The sequence below is a fragment of the Dipodomys spectabilis genome, unplaced genomic scaffold (assembly GCF_019054845.1).
Source record: "Dipodomys spectabilis isolate Male_0828 unplaced genomic scaffold, ASM1905484v1 ptg000152l, whole genome shotgun sequence".
NCBI classification, from domain to species: Eukaryota; Metazoa; Chordata; class Mammalia; order Rodentia; family Heteromyidae; genus Dipodomys; species Dipodomys spectabilis.
The window spans coordinates 1,280,595-1,297,215 of record NW_024870829.1 but is presented as its reverse complement, the minus strand read 5'-3'; the positions used below and the strand labels follow the sequence as shown (position 1 = coordinate 1,297,215).

Genomic DNA, 16,621 nt, shown 5'->3' with positions numbered 1-16,621 from the left:
CAAATGGACAGAAAAAAATCAGAAAAATACAAAAAAAGTAATGTCAAAGTAGTATTATTCATACAGTAAATAACCAGGCACTAGAATAGACAATCAAGGATGTAGAAGATAGTTATCAAAATGTATTACAGATACTGCTGGAAAATGTGATTAATGGAAAGATAGAAAACTTCTACAAGGAAATTTGTGAACAAGATGAGACCAACCAGTCATTAGCAAAATAATTCATGGAGACTTCAAACAGAAAGCTAAATAAATTCTGAGAAGGCAAGGGAGTCCAAGAAAAAATGGATGCCTAGTTAAAAGATATGACATAAGACACAGTTAAGAAAACAATCCTTACATCTCCCCCAACCAAAGAAAAAATGTCCAGAAAGTCCATACAAGACCTAAAACAAAGCTTTAGCAAAGAGACAGAACCCCTAAAAAATGACCAATTAGAAGACAGGGAAATTAAAAAACAAAGTAGAAGTCTCCACAGCAAATAGATGACATAGAAGATAATCTCAGGGTCAAAGACAGAATAGATCTAATAGGAAAGAGGAAATAATCATTTAGAACAAATCCAAGAAATAAGAAATGATCTTGCCAGAACTTCAAGACTCAGTTAGAAGATCAAATTTCGGGGAGATAGGTATCAAGAAGGAGAAGAGCAAGATACTAAATGGATGGGAAGCATATTACAGAATTCTAGCAGAGAACAGGCCAAAAATCCAGCGAGATAGGCTCATTCAAAGAAGAGAAGCCTTTAGAAACCAATCAGAATTCTAGAACTGAACAATCCACCACCATATCATAATCCATTAGAGGATTATTAAAGATCAAGGAAAGGATTCTTAAAGATGCCATAGAGAAAAGATTGATTATTTATAAAGGATATACAGTCAGAATAAATATAGATTTCTTAACTGATATGGTAAAAAGGAGAGCCTGGCATTATATATGACAAACATTAAAGGTAAACAACTACCAACCATGAATATGGTCCCAAGCCAAACTCCTTTACATTTAAAGGATATATAAACATATTTCATGACAAAGAAAACTTGAAACAAAATATGTCCACCAAATTATCAGAATAGAATATGATCTAATATATCCTACATAGAGAAGATCAAGAAGAAGAGGAACTGGTCATATAAAATGTTCCCTTCCAGAGAACAAGGTAAATATATTAAGAGTAGATGAGGGACAGCTCCTAACTGTCTTAACTCTCAATATCAATGGACATAAATTTCCAAATAGAAGACATAGATTAGATAGTAGTATCAAAAACCAAGATACATCCATTTAGTATCTATGAGAGAAACATTATCAAACGCATTCTATGAAGCTAGAATTAGACTCCTCCCCAAATCACATAGGGACTCACCAAAGAAAGAGAACTATGAACCAAACTCTTTGATAAGCATTAATGCAGAACTTCTTAATAAAATTCTCACTAACCAATTTCAGCAACTAACAAAAAAATCATATGTTATGATCAAATAGGAATCATCTTGGATACGATTTGAGTCAATATTCTTGTCAATAAACATAATACAAACCATCCGCAAAAGCAGGGACAAGAAACACATGATCGTCAATAGGGATGTAGAAATAGCTTTAAACAAGCTCCAATACCCTTTTATGATTAAAAGGTCTGGGAACCTAGGAATGCATGGAACATTCCTCAATATTAAACTGAGTATGTATAAGACACAGATAATTAGCATTTACCTAAGGGTGGAAGCATGAAGACATTAACATGAGGAATGAGAAAAGGATGTCCACTCTCTACTACTCTTCAATATGGTAGTGGACTTTCTTGCAAGAGCAATAGACAAGAGAAAAACATAAAGCAGAGCCAAATAGGGAAGGAGTAAAACTATCCCATTTTACCATTGAAATGATCCTGTATTTAAAGGACCCTGTGGATTCCTCCCTCTAGTTAGTAAAGGTGATGCTAACCTTCAGCAATGTAGCAGGGTATAAAAACCACAAGAATCAGTAGTTTTTCTGTTACCAACAATGGGAAGATCCACGCTGAAATCCAGAAAAACAGCCTCATATACTAGCCTCAAAATCAAATCAAATCTAAACAAAACAATACAACAGCAACAAAACTAGGAATTAATTAATTTAACTAAAATTGTGAAGGCCCTATATGTGAAAACTTTAAAAATATAAACAGGGAAATTGAAGGAGATTCAAAGAAATAGAAAGTATTTCAATGTTCCTGGTTGGAAGAATTAACATTTTGAAAACTGCAATACTTCCTCTAAACAATTGGCAATGCAATACTCATCAAAATCCCAACAATATTCTTCAAAGTAGAAGAGAAGCAATGCAACTATAATATGGAATTACAAAATTACAGATGAAACAGAATGCTTAGAAATGAATACATGGGCCTATAGTCATCTTACCAACACAAACGCTCACACACACACACACATACACACACACAATGGAATTATATTCACCCATCAGAAAGATGACTTTTCATCAGTAGTAAGGAAAATGAAAGGTTTTGGAAAATTATATTAAGAGAAAAGACAAAGGAATGCAGACTCAGAGCAATATAGGTTTCATGGATTCATTCATTTATGATAGCTAGAAGATGCTTACAAATCTATAAGTAAACAAGACAGATTCTACCTCGTCCATTAGAAAGGCCATTACTAAGAAAATTAACTATAGCAAATTCTGGCATGGATGTAGCCAATTGGGAACTCTATTACACTGTTGGTGGGAAATTAAACATGTTCAACCACTGTGGAAGGCAGTACGGAGTTTCCTGAAAAGAGTAAATATAGATCTCCCTTAAGACTCAGTAATTCCCCTCATGGGCAGTAATCCAATAAATAACAAACAAGCTCACATGAAAACTACCAGCATAACCGTATTCAGGGCTCAGGCCCAGAGTTCAAGGACTGGAAAAATGTTACCACTGCTGGTATTTGTTTCCGTAAATAAGAACCGTTTTATATAAGATACCAAATCAATCTATTTGCAGTAGCTAGATTAGGACTTAAATGTTAGTGGGTGATAAAATGGCTCCTTTGTTGAATGTTAGGAAGAGATGTAGGTAGTCCATGAAAGGGAGATTTTGTTGTTGTTGTTGTTCGAGGGGCTTGAAGTCTGGATTTGGACACTGTCCCTGAACTCTTCAACTCAAGGTGAGTGCTCTACCACTTGAGTGACAGTGCCACTTCTGGTTTTCTGATGGTTAAATGGAAATAAGATTCTCAGGGTCTATTTGCCCAGGCTGGTTTTGAACTGTAGTCCTCAGATCTCAGCTTCCTGAGTAGCTAGGATTACAGCTGTGGGCTACTGGCACCAGGTAAAAATGGGGGAGTTTTAGAAATGAAAATCCACCTCTTCACCTGTGTCTAAACCTCAGATATTGCTATTAGAACACTTCACCTTCCCCTCATTTCATCAGACATTTGTAAATTTTCTCTTTTCTTTCATGTGGGAATACTGCAGTCAATATCAAGTCAGCTGGGGGGCTGGATCAATTGTATGGTAATTGTTAGCACCTAATTTAAGAACTTTTACATCAGAAGAAATGAAACCCTCACTTGGAATAATTGTTTTCTCCTTTTATTACAAATCTGTGCTTGATTATTCCCTAATGTGATATTGGACTTCCTAATAGAGTGATGAAATTTTCTTTATTTTCAACCTTCTCCCACATGTGGTCAAATATTTAAGAATTCAAAGATTTGCACTGAAAATTGATTAAGCTGACTTCTAAGAAAATGTGCATTTCTGGAATTTGGTCTTCTGTCATGTTCTTACATGCACAAGCTTTCTATGATTTATTTGTACTACAAGGAATTCTACTTTCCAATCTTTGTGTGACCAATTTTAGTCTGATCAGTCTTTCTGATCCTCTCTCTGGAGTCTCATTTGAGTATGACTCATAAAAAAGATATTAGTTATCAGCTAAATGATTCTCAGCTTCTGTTTTTTGCCTGACTTCTTGTAGGCTGTGATAGCAACCCTGCCTGACTGTGCTTACTGGAGTGTGTGTGTGTGTGTGTGTGTGTGTGTGTGTGTGTGTGTGTGTGTGTGTGTGTGTGTGTGTGTGTGTTTTGTTTTAGATATCTAGGATTACTATTCAAGGTAGTAGTTTTTCTGGGCCCCTGTGATCCCCTGGCCTAGAGTCAATGAGTTATACTCCTTAGGATACAAAGAACAACTGACTAAATTCCTCTTAATTGTCTCAAAATGAGGCAATCAGGCATCCTTGCAAAGCCATCAATAATGCTTTGTAACCACTTACAGAAGTCGTCTATCAAGATGGCTTTTCAAAGTTGAAATATTCATTTCTAAGTAGGCACCATAAAGCAGATCACATTCCTGGGATCAGACTTTTGGAAGGAAGGTTCCCCTTCCTTCTGTCTCTTATGATAGTTCAAACCATAGTATTCTTCAGTTGTGGCCTGCCTGGAGCACATATTCCCAAGAATATTCTGTAAATATGGGGTAAATACTTGTCTACTACAGACTGATTTATCTTGCTTTTATCTGTTGTTATTTTCATTACTTCAAACACATGGATAATTTATATTGGGATTAGACAAAGGATTAATGGAATAAACATTCAGTTTACTTTCATATATCCAATATAATACACTTAACCCGTAATGGACAAATAAATTCAACTCTAGAAACAATGTCAGGAATATAAAATAAGCTTTAATACGTATAATCTGGCACACATAAACCATCATCTACAGAAAAATGCAGTCTCTCTGTAAATATTTATTTGGTATGAAATAATAAAAATTTAATTAATGAATATCACTTTTAATTATCATCTGAAATAGTCCTCGTGTATATAATTGTAAATAATTTTATAAATGTCACCTAGACAAGAATTTAACATGCATGTAGAAATCAAATTTCCACAATTCAAGCTATATGAGAGGGATCATACCCTCGTGTACTATGTGGTGTGAATTTTGCCACAGTGCTGAACCCTTCCAAATAATACCAAGGGTCATGTGTAATAATTTATTATTTGATGTTAAGATGATTGCTAAGTGTAGAATACACTTTGAATTATTACATTAACTCACAGAAATGAAGCAATGATTTGTTATTTGTTTAAATTCTAATGCTTCTCAATTTTACAATTCATTAAATATATTATTAAAATTATTTTCACTTTCTTCTTTTCTATAGCTGATGAAATTAAAATTATATATTAAACATTCAATGTTTAGAAATCAATAATAAGTAAACTATTATTAAAATGATATACTATTAAACTGTGATTTGAATTATACTTCTAACAAATTGTGATGTAAACAAGTCAATAGAATTAAGGGTGATCATTTTTTTTTTTTTTTTTTTTGGGTCCGGTTGTGGGGCCTGAACTCTGGGCCTGGGCGCTGTCCCTCAGCTCTTCACCTCAAGGCTAGCACTCTACCACTTGAGCCACAGCGCCACTTCCGGCTTTTTTCTTTTTGCTTATGTGGTACTGAGGAATCGAACCCAGGGCCCCAGGCATGCAAGGCAAGCGCTCTACCACTGAGCCAACTTCCCAGCAAGGGTGATCATTTTTAAACTTAGCAGCTTGTTATCGTGGGGCCTGAACTCTGGGCCTGGGCGCTATACCTCAGCATTTCAGCTCAAGGCTAGCGCTCTACAACTTGAGACCCAGCACCACTTCCAGCTTTTTTCCTTTTGCTTATGTGGTGCTGAGGAATCGAACCCAGGGCCTCAGGCATACAAGGCAAGCATTCTAGCACTGAGCCACCTTCCCAGCCCAGCAGCTTGTTATTTGTTTCCTAATTGTGTCATTTGTTATTCTTGGTCCAAGTCATCTTTTCATCTTAATTGTTTAGTTTTCTATTTTATCTCAATTGGTTTGCTGATTGTGCATTTTGTTTCCCCTTTTTAATGACTGACATGAGGCTGAAAATCTGTATGCTAGTTTATTACTTCCTACATTAAAGTCAAATTGCTGTTCTCCACAGCTGTTCTACTCTATGATACTACAGTATTTCCCCCACTCCCATCTCCTGTATTGCTGCTCTCATATATTTTATTTTATTTTTTATTTAAATTTTATTGTCAAGGGATATAGTTACATAAGTAAGGTAATTAATTTATTTCTTTTCTAACTTGTTAACCTTTCCCCTATTTTTCTCTCTCTTCACTCCCAATGCACCCCCCAAGATTATTTACAACATATTGACTTGTGATTACCACTGTTGCATAGGTTCCCCCTTTGTCCTTTGTCTCACCATTTTCTTTTTTTTTTCTTTCCCTTCCCTAGTTCAGATCAACATATTTAAAATACCCAGGGTATCAAAATCAAATGCAGTGACTACAGGGGATAAACCATAGGTGGGGAAAACACAAAAGCATAAAAAGAAATCACAGTACATTAAGAACAACAACAACAAAGAACATGTCTTGGAGTTCATTTCACTTAGAATCACCTTATACAATAACATGTACATAGCTATTGAACTATTCTGCTCATCTACTAAGATTATCCTTGATGTACACAATAATGCTCCTCTATTACCCAGTAATCACACTTCTGGGCATATAACCAGGTGATCACAAACAAGGCCACAGTAAAGCTACTACTGTGTATCACAGTAATATTTACCAAAAATGACACACACACTCACACACACACACACACACACACACACACGCACAGATAAATACACATGGAAAACTATGCTTCAATCACAAAGAATGTGACCACCTCATTTGTAAGGAAATGGAAGATCTTGGAAAAAATCATATTAGTGAAGTAAGCCAGATTTAAAGACACATAGGTCCCACGGTTTCCTTTATTTGTAATAATTAGTTTACATGAATGATAATCTCATGTATTTTAATTTGACATTTTGTTCTATGTTGAGCGTGCAACATTATTGCTATATTTTTTGTTATTATTTCTGCAAATAGGCAGATATACTTAAAGAATTACATTCATCTTATCCATTATTGAAGGAAGAACAACTAAAAGAGTAACCACTACTAGGAAGAACAACTCCTACTTACTTAGCTTCATTCCTATGTAAGACCAATGTTGTCCCCTGTATCCTCATGTTGTACATTACAACTCTATACCTGATCATAATGTATATCTAGTATCTTATGCATTGTGAACTAAATGCCAGAACTAAATGCTTTACTTTAAAAAAAAATTCTGTCAATGTTTGAGGATGGTTTGTGTGTGTGTGTGTGTGTGTGTGTGTGTGTGTGTGTGTTTACAAAGATCAGAACATAACATTTTTCTTCATTTCGAATACATCTTACAGGTCATTGCAAGTTGTGGCTAATGGGAGCAGTCTCTTGTTATTTTAAGGATGAAACAGAAAAAGATATTTGTGCATGTAACACAGTTGCTTTATTAGTGTCGTTGAACACTGAACTTCGATTTACATCTTGGCTGTTGTTGTGAATAATGTGAATAACAATGAACTACAGATATATTTACGAGTTACCCAGAGAGAAATAATCACATGATTGGTGGGTCAGATGATATTTCAAGTATGATTTCTTTAGAAAACTGCATACTACTTTCTACAAGGAGAATACTAACCTGGATTTTGTCCAAGAGTAGAAAATTTCTTTTTCTTCACACTCTCACCAACACGATTACCTTTTATTCAAAAGGGAATAAAGGGCAAGTTTTTACTATCTTCAGTACCTTAGACTGGCTTAAGACCAAAATCCAACCTCCTAAATGCTTGGAATTACAAACTTTTACCACCACACCTGGTTCCTTTGATTTTTTTTGATAAGAGTTATAATAGTTATAAAGTAGTATCATAGTAATTTTGAATTACATTTCTCTAATGACTTCTTCTCACAGCATTAAGCCAGCACAGAAGTTGTATTAAACACAACTGTGTAAACCCACTGGTGATATAGAGGGGTTTATGGAAAACATGTCTATTCGAACTTTTGTCCATTTTTAATCAACTTTCTTGTTAATCTCATCTTTAATCTCTCTATACAAAAATAATTAATTCAAGGTAGTAAAAAGGAAAAAATTAAGCAACTCCTAACATTTTTCAATTTTCAATAACATGATATTGCTTAAATCATTTTCTGTTTATGCTTGAGACTATATAACAATTTAGTTAGACCTTTTACATATCTATATGTATTTTATTTATTTTACATTGATTGCTCTTTCCAAAGCCTGCGAGTCTAATTTTGGTTTCTTTCAGTCTTAAGAAGTTCAGATTTCAAACTCAAGAATAAATAGATGTAAGCAAACAAAAAAATACAGTTCCTCTCATCTGATAATGCCTCTACAAGGATGAGAAAAGAGTTCATCATTCTAAGGACACTTAATTCTTAAGATAACATTTGCTATAATGCTAATGTTATTACCATTTTAGTGTTGGGAAAAATTGTAATTAAAGGCACTAAGTGCATGGCCCAAGACACACACTGAGGAAGGAAATGAGTCAAATTTTCCAAAAGTCTTCCAGCAATACACAAAAGGTAGATAAATTCTCTCTATTCACTGATACTCTCAATTCAATATTCATACTGTCCAAGAAATAATAGCATAGCAATTATTGCCCATGGTAATTGTTTTCTGTTACATTTTGTCTTCAACACAGACTGTGTTGGTGACATTGTGTTATCATGCACAGAGCTGAGCTTATAAAATATGGTCCAAAGAGAGGCAAATTTCTTCTGTCCCATAGTTCCAGTATCATTTTTAAAAAGTACTAAATCTTTTAAATGTCATCACTTACTGTAGTTTAATAATTCAAGAATGAAAAATTTCACATATAATCACTCCAAAATGCTTTAACACTAGGAGATGATAAAACAGGCCTCTGTGAAGTAAATTTTCTTCTACTTTTAAAATTATTCTGAAAGCCTGGTACTGGTTTGTCACACCTGTAATCCTAACTACTCGGGATACCTACTAAGGAGCCTGAGATCTGTGGATAATATTGGGAAGCCAACAGGACAAAATAAATTCATGAGATTATTTTTCAAAATTTTAACGAAATAGCAAAGGGCCAGGAATGGAGATGTAGCTCATATAATAACTCACCAATCTAGAGAGAAAGACGTAGCGAGATGTTGAAGCCCTGATTTCAAACTCAGAGCATGCCAACACGCAGGAATGCACACACACTCACTTTTTCAAAATATCTTCATATCAGTGTTTTGCATTAATTTCTTTGTTAATGATATTATATGGGTAAAATGGGCGTCATAAACTCTTCCATCTCAAAACATTTTTATACATTTTTGTTGTAAAAATACTGTACAGAGGTGTTATAGTTATATGAGCAAAGTAATAAATACATTTCCTATCAAGCATTGTTACCTCCTCCTTTGTTTTACCCCCACCATTCCTTCCCTTACACCTCCACAAGTACACTCCTCATACCCCAAAGCCCCACCAAATGTCCCTAGCCTAAATTGTAAAGTTCGTTTTTCAAAATAATGTCTTGTGCATCTATTGTTATACAATGGGTCAAACTGAATTCCTATTTAAGCATGTTGTTTTTTTCCTTTCCCTGCCCAAATTAGAGAAGTGTACATTCAAGATGCAGGTGCACCAACATCAAATAAAGTGAAAACAGGGTTATACTGTTGGGGAGGAACGTATAAAAAGGAAAAACAATCATGTCGTACATTATAAATATGTGAGAAACAACAGCAAGAAAGAAAAAAAACACTTGTGTCTCTATCTTGGGGGTTATTTAGCTTAACATCAACTTATCTAGTCATATACACATAGGCTTGCAACTTTTCTGCTTATCCCAGACATATACTAGTTATTGCAAATAAGGGATACCATGGGACCTATGTTTCTTTGGACTTGGCTTACATCAGTTAATATAATTTTTTTCCAAGTCTTTCCATTTCCTAACAAATTGAGCGATGTCATTCTTTCTGATGGAGGCATAGAATTAATATACATACATATATATATATATATATATATAGTATATGTGTGTGCGTGAGTGTGTACACACAAATACACACAGAACATTTTCCTTTTTTGTTTTTTAGAGCAACTTATTTTTCCACCTTCATCATTTTTTCAAATGTTTTTATTGTGATTAAGTGGTTACAAATTTCTCAAATTTCACAATATTGTGGGAAAGTGATGCTTAGTTTAAGTCACAAACACATTCTAACTTCGATGGAGCAAATTGTCTATTATGGTCTACAACATTTATCAATTCTATGAGCTTTGCAATAGAGTTATTTCTTCCATATGTAAATTTTTTGTTTTGAAATATGTATATTTCTTTTGTATTGCATAGCGTCAGCTGTTCCCTCTTTCCCACTTGTTCCCTCCCTCCCTCCAGTGACATTGAGTTGCTTAGTTCATTTTGGTCAATGTCCAGTGCAGCTGATGGATCCCACTGTTGTATGTTTTTCCCTGATTCTTTCTAGTTCTGTGTCATCCTCCTGGTTTTCCTTCAGTGTGCACATATGAAGGGGAGAATGGAGTTATTTAGTAGTGATTCGACCAGATGAGTGGAAGTTCTTGGTTTCTTAAGTGTTGTTAATTTTGGCATATCACCTTACATTTTGGATTTAACATCTGCTTATCACGGAGACCATGTGCCATTTGTCTCTTTGCTTTTGGCTTAACTCACTCAACATGATTTCCTGTAGCTTGATTGATTTCCCTACTAATGCCATTATTTTGTCCTTTCTAATGGCTGGAAAATATTCCGTTGTGTATAGTTTCCACAGTTTTTTGATCCATTCATCTCTGGTGGGACATATGAGTTGTTTTCATATCCTGGCTATTGTGAACAGTGCTGCAATAAACATGGAAGTGCATTTGTCCTTGAATATTGGTACCTGTTGTTCAGGATAGATGCCTAGAAGTGGTATGAGTGGGCCATAAGGAAGGTCAATATTTATCTTTCTGAGGACTCACCAGACTGCTTTCCAAAGTGGTTGTGTAAGTGTACATTCACACACACACACACACACACACACACACAGAGAGAGAGAGAGAGAGAGAGAGAGATAGAGAGAGAGAGAGAGAGAGAGAGAACATTTTCTTGATCCATTCTTCTACCTGGCAGCATCAGGGTTGGTTCCATATCTTAGCTATGGAAAATAATGCTACAATAAACATTGTTGTGTTGGTAGTTTTAGTATGGACTGGTTTGTGATCATTTGGGAGAATGTCCAAAAGTGGGATTGCTGTATAATAGGGAGCTCTATGTGGAGTCTTTTGAGGAACCTCCAAACTGCTTTCCAAAGTGGATGAACAAGTTTACACTCCCACCAAGAATGCAGTAGGCTTCCCTTCTGGCCATATCCCTTCCAGCATCTGTTGTTTTAAAAATATGGAATGATTCACTAATTTGTGTATCATCCTTGTGCAGGGACCATGTTAATCTTCTCTGTATGTTCCAATTTTAGTGTATGTGCAGCCAAATTGAGCACAAAACATTTTTTATATATAAAGAGTAATTGATTTTCTTAAACTAGACAATTCAACAAAAATAAGTTCAAAAGAATTGTGAAATTTTAGAACCATGTGTTTCTTACATAAGCACACATTTAAGAATAAAGTCAAGATTGACATATCAAAAACAAAATAATTCCAAATATTTGTTGTTCATGAGATTTGTAGGAGGAGGAATTCAATTATTCTACAAAAGGCACTTGTCATAATGATCATTGCAGCAAATGTTAAGGTTTGTTAAAAGTTTTAATGTTTTAAATATGTTTAATTTTGGGATTTGCTTATATATGGCAAAATTAAGACTGTTTGGCAGGTCATAAAAATTTTTGATAAAGTATATAATATTTCTGGTAGCATGTACTAGTAAATATGAACATTTCAGATTTTATAGAAACTTTACTAATGAGAAGTTGTAAAGACTGTGTAAAGAAGCAGAGTGAAGGGTTAAGATTTTAAGTACACAGTTTCTGTTAAATCTTTAGGGCTCCTTTACGTTATATGTTAGTGATGAACAAATAATGATATAATCCACATACAAATGATGAGATGAACTATAAATAGTAATCTTAGTGAATAAATTTAAAGGCTACTTATAGCTTTATCCAGTTTTAAATGTACAGGAATATGAGAAAATAGTAAACTCTACTATGTACACTTCAAATACTGAAAACCCTGGTAATTGTTTTGTTTTTTATTTTAGTAATCATTAATATTTAATTATTGCTTTCTTTATTTATAGCATTTTTCCTTGTTGTAATATAATACAACTTTTTGTGAGTCATGATTAAGAGGTACTTTGAAAATATTATTGGGATGGCCACACAATTTTTCATAGGTGCATGTGAATTTACAAAGAGCAAAACTAAAAACAAAATATTGATGAAAAATTATATCAAGTAGAGTCTGAATCAGGAGTGTTGATAAATGTCCACACCTAAAATCTTAACCCTAGGCTGGAGCATCTTATTTAAATATTGTTGAGAATTTCAAGACTTCCTTTATTTAGGGCCCTTAGAAGTATGTACAGCATGCATGTGTACAAAGCCAGTGACAACAGGCAAATATGACTAAGTTTCCCCAAAAACAATCTATGAAGTCAGTAGTTATCTTCCCAAACAGATGAAAAAATGCATCCAAAATGATTCAGTGCACCTACATTTGTGGAGTTATTTAAGTTATGGATTCTTTGTTAGACATATTCTTTTCTTTTAAAAATTGTCAAATATTAGTTTATAATAAACTTTGTCTAGTATTTCTTGGTTCAAAACAGAAATCTTGATACAGTTGATGTCACTTGGCTTTCTTACTATCTCAGTTCAAAGCCAACCTAGGCAGGAAAGTCTGTCACATTCTTATCTGTAACCAAACACCAAAAACGCCAGAAGTGGAGTTTGGCTCAAGTAGTAGAGTCCTAGCTTTGGGGGAAGTTGGCCAGGGAAGACATTTCTTCAGGGACATGGTACAGCCTCTGAGTTCAAGCTCCAGAACAAGGACAAACTAAACAAACAAACAAGAAAAAAATGCACATATTTCTTTGGGACCATCTATAAAGCACTGGTTTGAGAACAGACTCCTTTTGCTGATCATACTCACTGAATCCTGCTTTTTTGGAATACTAATTGCGCTGGAGAATTCAGGACAAGACTAAATGAATTAATAAGTGACTCCTGCAACAACAGAATCATCTCAATAGTGAAATATCCATGCATAAGACAAATTAAAACCTCCAAGTCTTTGTTTCCTTGCAAAAGAAAACTTTTAAAACAATGTTTATTTCCTTTTGTTCTATGCTGGCCTTCAAATGGCAAATTGTTTCCTTTTGAAATACTTTCAAGAAGAAGTTTTCAGACAATTTTTATATGAATAAAGAACACACTCGAAAAAAGTCAGGGACAGTTTCTTCAAGCGTGGATTCTTTTTTTTCTAACAATGAATATATATTTTTTACAGTGAAAATACTGAACAGAGTGGTTACAATTACATGTGCAAGATAATGAGTACAGTTTTTATCAAGCATTGTAGCCTACTCCTTGGTTTCCCCTTCCCGTCCCTAGACATAAAAGAAATGCAAATCAAAACAACATTGAGATATCACCTCACCCCAGTTAGAATGGGTACAATCAAGAACTCTAATAACAACAGATGCTGGAGGGGATGTGCAGTCCCACTTTTGGGCATTTACCCAAATGTTTACAAACTAGACCACACTAAAGCTACGAGCACAACTAAGTTTATTGCAGCATTATTTATAGCTAAGATCTGGAATGAGTACATTTTTTTATCAAGCAATGTAGCCTACTCTTTGGTTTCCCCTTCCCATCCTCCCCTCCCCCCTCCATCCAATCCTCCTCCCCATAACAATAAAGTTGTAAAGTTCGTTTTTGAAATAACGACTTCTACATCTCATTGTTGCAATGGGTCCACCTGTATCCTTATTTAAATGATTCGTTTTTTTTCCATTCCCCTCCAGAAATTATACCGACATCAAATACAGTGAAATCAGGGGTTATTGTTATCCCGTGGGGAAGGGACATAAAAAGCAACAAGGAAATCATCTTATAAATGTGTTAGAAAAAGTCACATGAAAGAACAAAAAACATTCGAATACATATCTTAGGGTTCATTTCCCTAACATCAACTTATCTGATCTTTTTTGTTTGACTCAGACATATACTAGTTATTGTAAATAAGGAAAACCATGGGACCTATGTTTCTTTGGGCGTGGCTTACTTCAATTAATGTAATTTTTCCAAGTCTTTCCAGTTCCTAACAAATGGGGTAATGTCATTCTTTCTGATGGAGGCATAGGATTCCATTGTGTATATATACCACATTTTCTTGATCCATTCATCTACTGAGGGGCATCTGGGTTGGTTCCATACCTTAGGTATGGTAAATAAGGCTGCAATAAACATAGTCGTGCTGGTACCTCTAATGTGGCCTGTTTGTGAACATTTGGGTAAATGCCCAAAAGTGGGATTGCTGGGTCTTAGGGGAGCTCTATGTGGAGTCTTTTGAGGAATCTCCAAGAACCGACCTCAGGACTACTGGAATAGAATTGAAAACCCAGAAATGAACCTACAAACCTATAGCCATCTAGTCTTCGATAAGGGAGCTAAAAAAATTGAAGAAAGACACTCTCTTCAGGTAAAATGAATGTTTTCAGGCTTCATAGAACTAGCACAAAGACATCTTTGGACATGAGGTAACACGCCTTTCAGAGACAACTTAGTAAATACAAAATATAAAATTTAAATGACTTATAAAAACATTATTCATGTACATATGGCCATATAAGATAATGTTAAGAAAAATGAAACCCAAGATAGGGACACAACTTGTTTTATTCTTTATTGAAATTGTTTTAAATGTATCTAAAATGTACTATGTGATTTTTTCGTTTCTCCTCCATGTTCTTCCCGCATGATATAACTCCTGTTTTCACTGGATATGATGTTGGTGCCCTGCATCTTGCATATACATTTTTCTAGTGTGGGGAGGAGAAGGGAAACAACAAAATGCTGAAACAAAGATTCAGGATGACCTATTGTAACAATGATATGAACAAGACACTATGTAGAAAACGAATTTTACAACTTGTGGAGTGGAGGGGGAATTGGGCAGATGGGGAGGGAATGGATAACACAGGAAAAACAAAAGAGGATGTAACAATAAGAAATGTACTCATTACCTTACTTATGTAACTCTAAGCCCTCTGTACATTATTTTTTACTATAAAAACATAAAAGAAACCATTATCCATGAGTACATTAACTTCAAATTCCATAAGTGCTCTTAAATTAAATTTAACTTGGAGAAGATTCTCAGAAAAGTTTATTTGTGTGTGTGTTGTGAATTATTTCCCAAGTGTACACAAGTTAACAGTAGAAGAAACAATAGGAATAATAAGAGAAAGAAAAGTTCTGTGTTTAAGTCTAATGGTTCAATATACTATAGAAGACTCTGCAAATAAGACAACATTGAACCAATAAAGCCAAGGCCATTATGTAGATCTATGGGAGTGACATAGAGAAATAATTAATACTAAGAGGAACATGAACGATGAGGCCACTCTCTTTCAACTTCTATCTCTAAATCATGGTTGCTAATCACGCAAATTTGTAAAATGTACAATTGAAGAATAATTCTGGTTCCAAAGCAAGTTAGATATAAGAGCATGGACTTACCTGGAAAAAAAGTCCATGGTGAGAAAGCAGGAATTATACTAGCAATGAACTGGTGGCCAAGATCTCATTTCTTTTTCTTTCTTTCATCTTTTTTCTTTCTTTTTTTTTTTTAATGGTTGAGGCAGGGTTTGAACTCAGCTTGGGAAATATCTCTTCACTCTTCAGCTCAAGACTAGTGCTCTACCTGTTGAGCCACAGCGCCACTTCCAGTTTTCTGGTGGTTAATTGGAGATAAGTGCCTCAGAACATTTCTTTCCTACTCATACAGGATTTGAACTGCAATCCTCAGATCTCAGCCTCCTGAGTACCTAGAATTATAGGCATGAACTCAAGTGATGGAATACTAGTGATGAGCAAGATTGCTGAATGAGGTTGCTGAGGCTTTTGCATACACACATACAAACATACACATACACACAGAGGCACATATATGTGCAAACACACCTGCACAAATAAAACAACTCTCAGAATATGGAGAAATGTTAGAAAACAATAGAAAATATATCCTGAGTAAGACTAGATCAAGTGATAATTTTTAATATTAGAAAGTCCTCAAGTGAAATTTATTCAAAGTTTGATAATATTACATACCTAGGGACCAGAGATAAAAAGAAAGTCAAGTAATCATTATTAAAGGGATTGGATCCATGGAAGAATGAATCAGAGACCCCTGCAGGTGCATCTGAAAATGTTCATATCCTGTGTGAAATGATAGAACATCTTTGAAAATAGTACATAAACAACTTGAGCAGTCAGTCTAATGAATAAGATCATAGGAGAAGTTCAGAATTGCTAGTCTGTATCTAGATTAAATAAACCACCAAACTATGGAAGGGCAATTTGATACAAGCCTGGAATTCTAGCACTCAAGCTAAGACAGGAGATTAGAGAGTGGGATTACATAGTGATACGTTCCCTGGACAAGGTAGTATAATTTTGTCTCAATGAAACAAACCAAACAACAAGAAAGGAATACACAGTTGGAAGT

At 34.7% G+C, this 16,621-nt stretch overlaps 1 non-coding gene across 1 annotated transcript; it reads right to left on the bottom strand.

The window, feature by feature from the left end:
• Positions 1-11,318: 11,318 nt before the first annotated feature.
• LOC122118435 lies at positions 11,319-11,424 on the bottom strand. The gene has a single exon (XR_006149358.1). It is a non-coding gene; the product is annotated as a U6 spliceosomal RNA (small nuclear RNA).
• Positions 11,425-16,621: the final 5,197 nt, after the last annotated feature.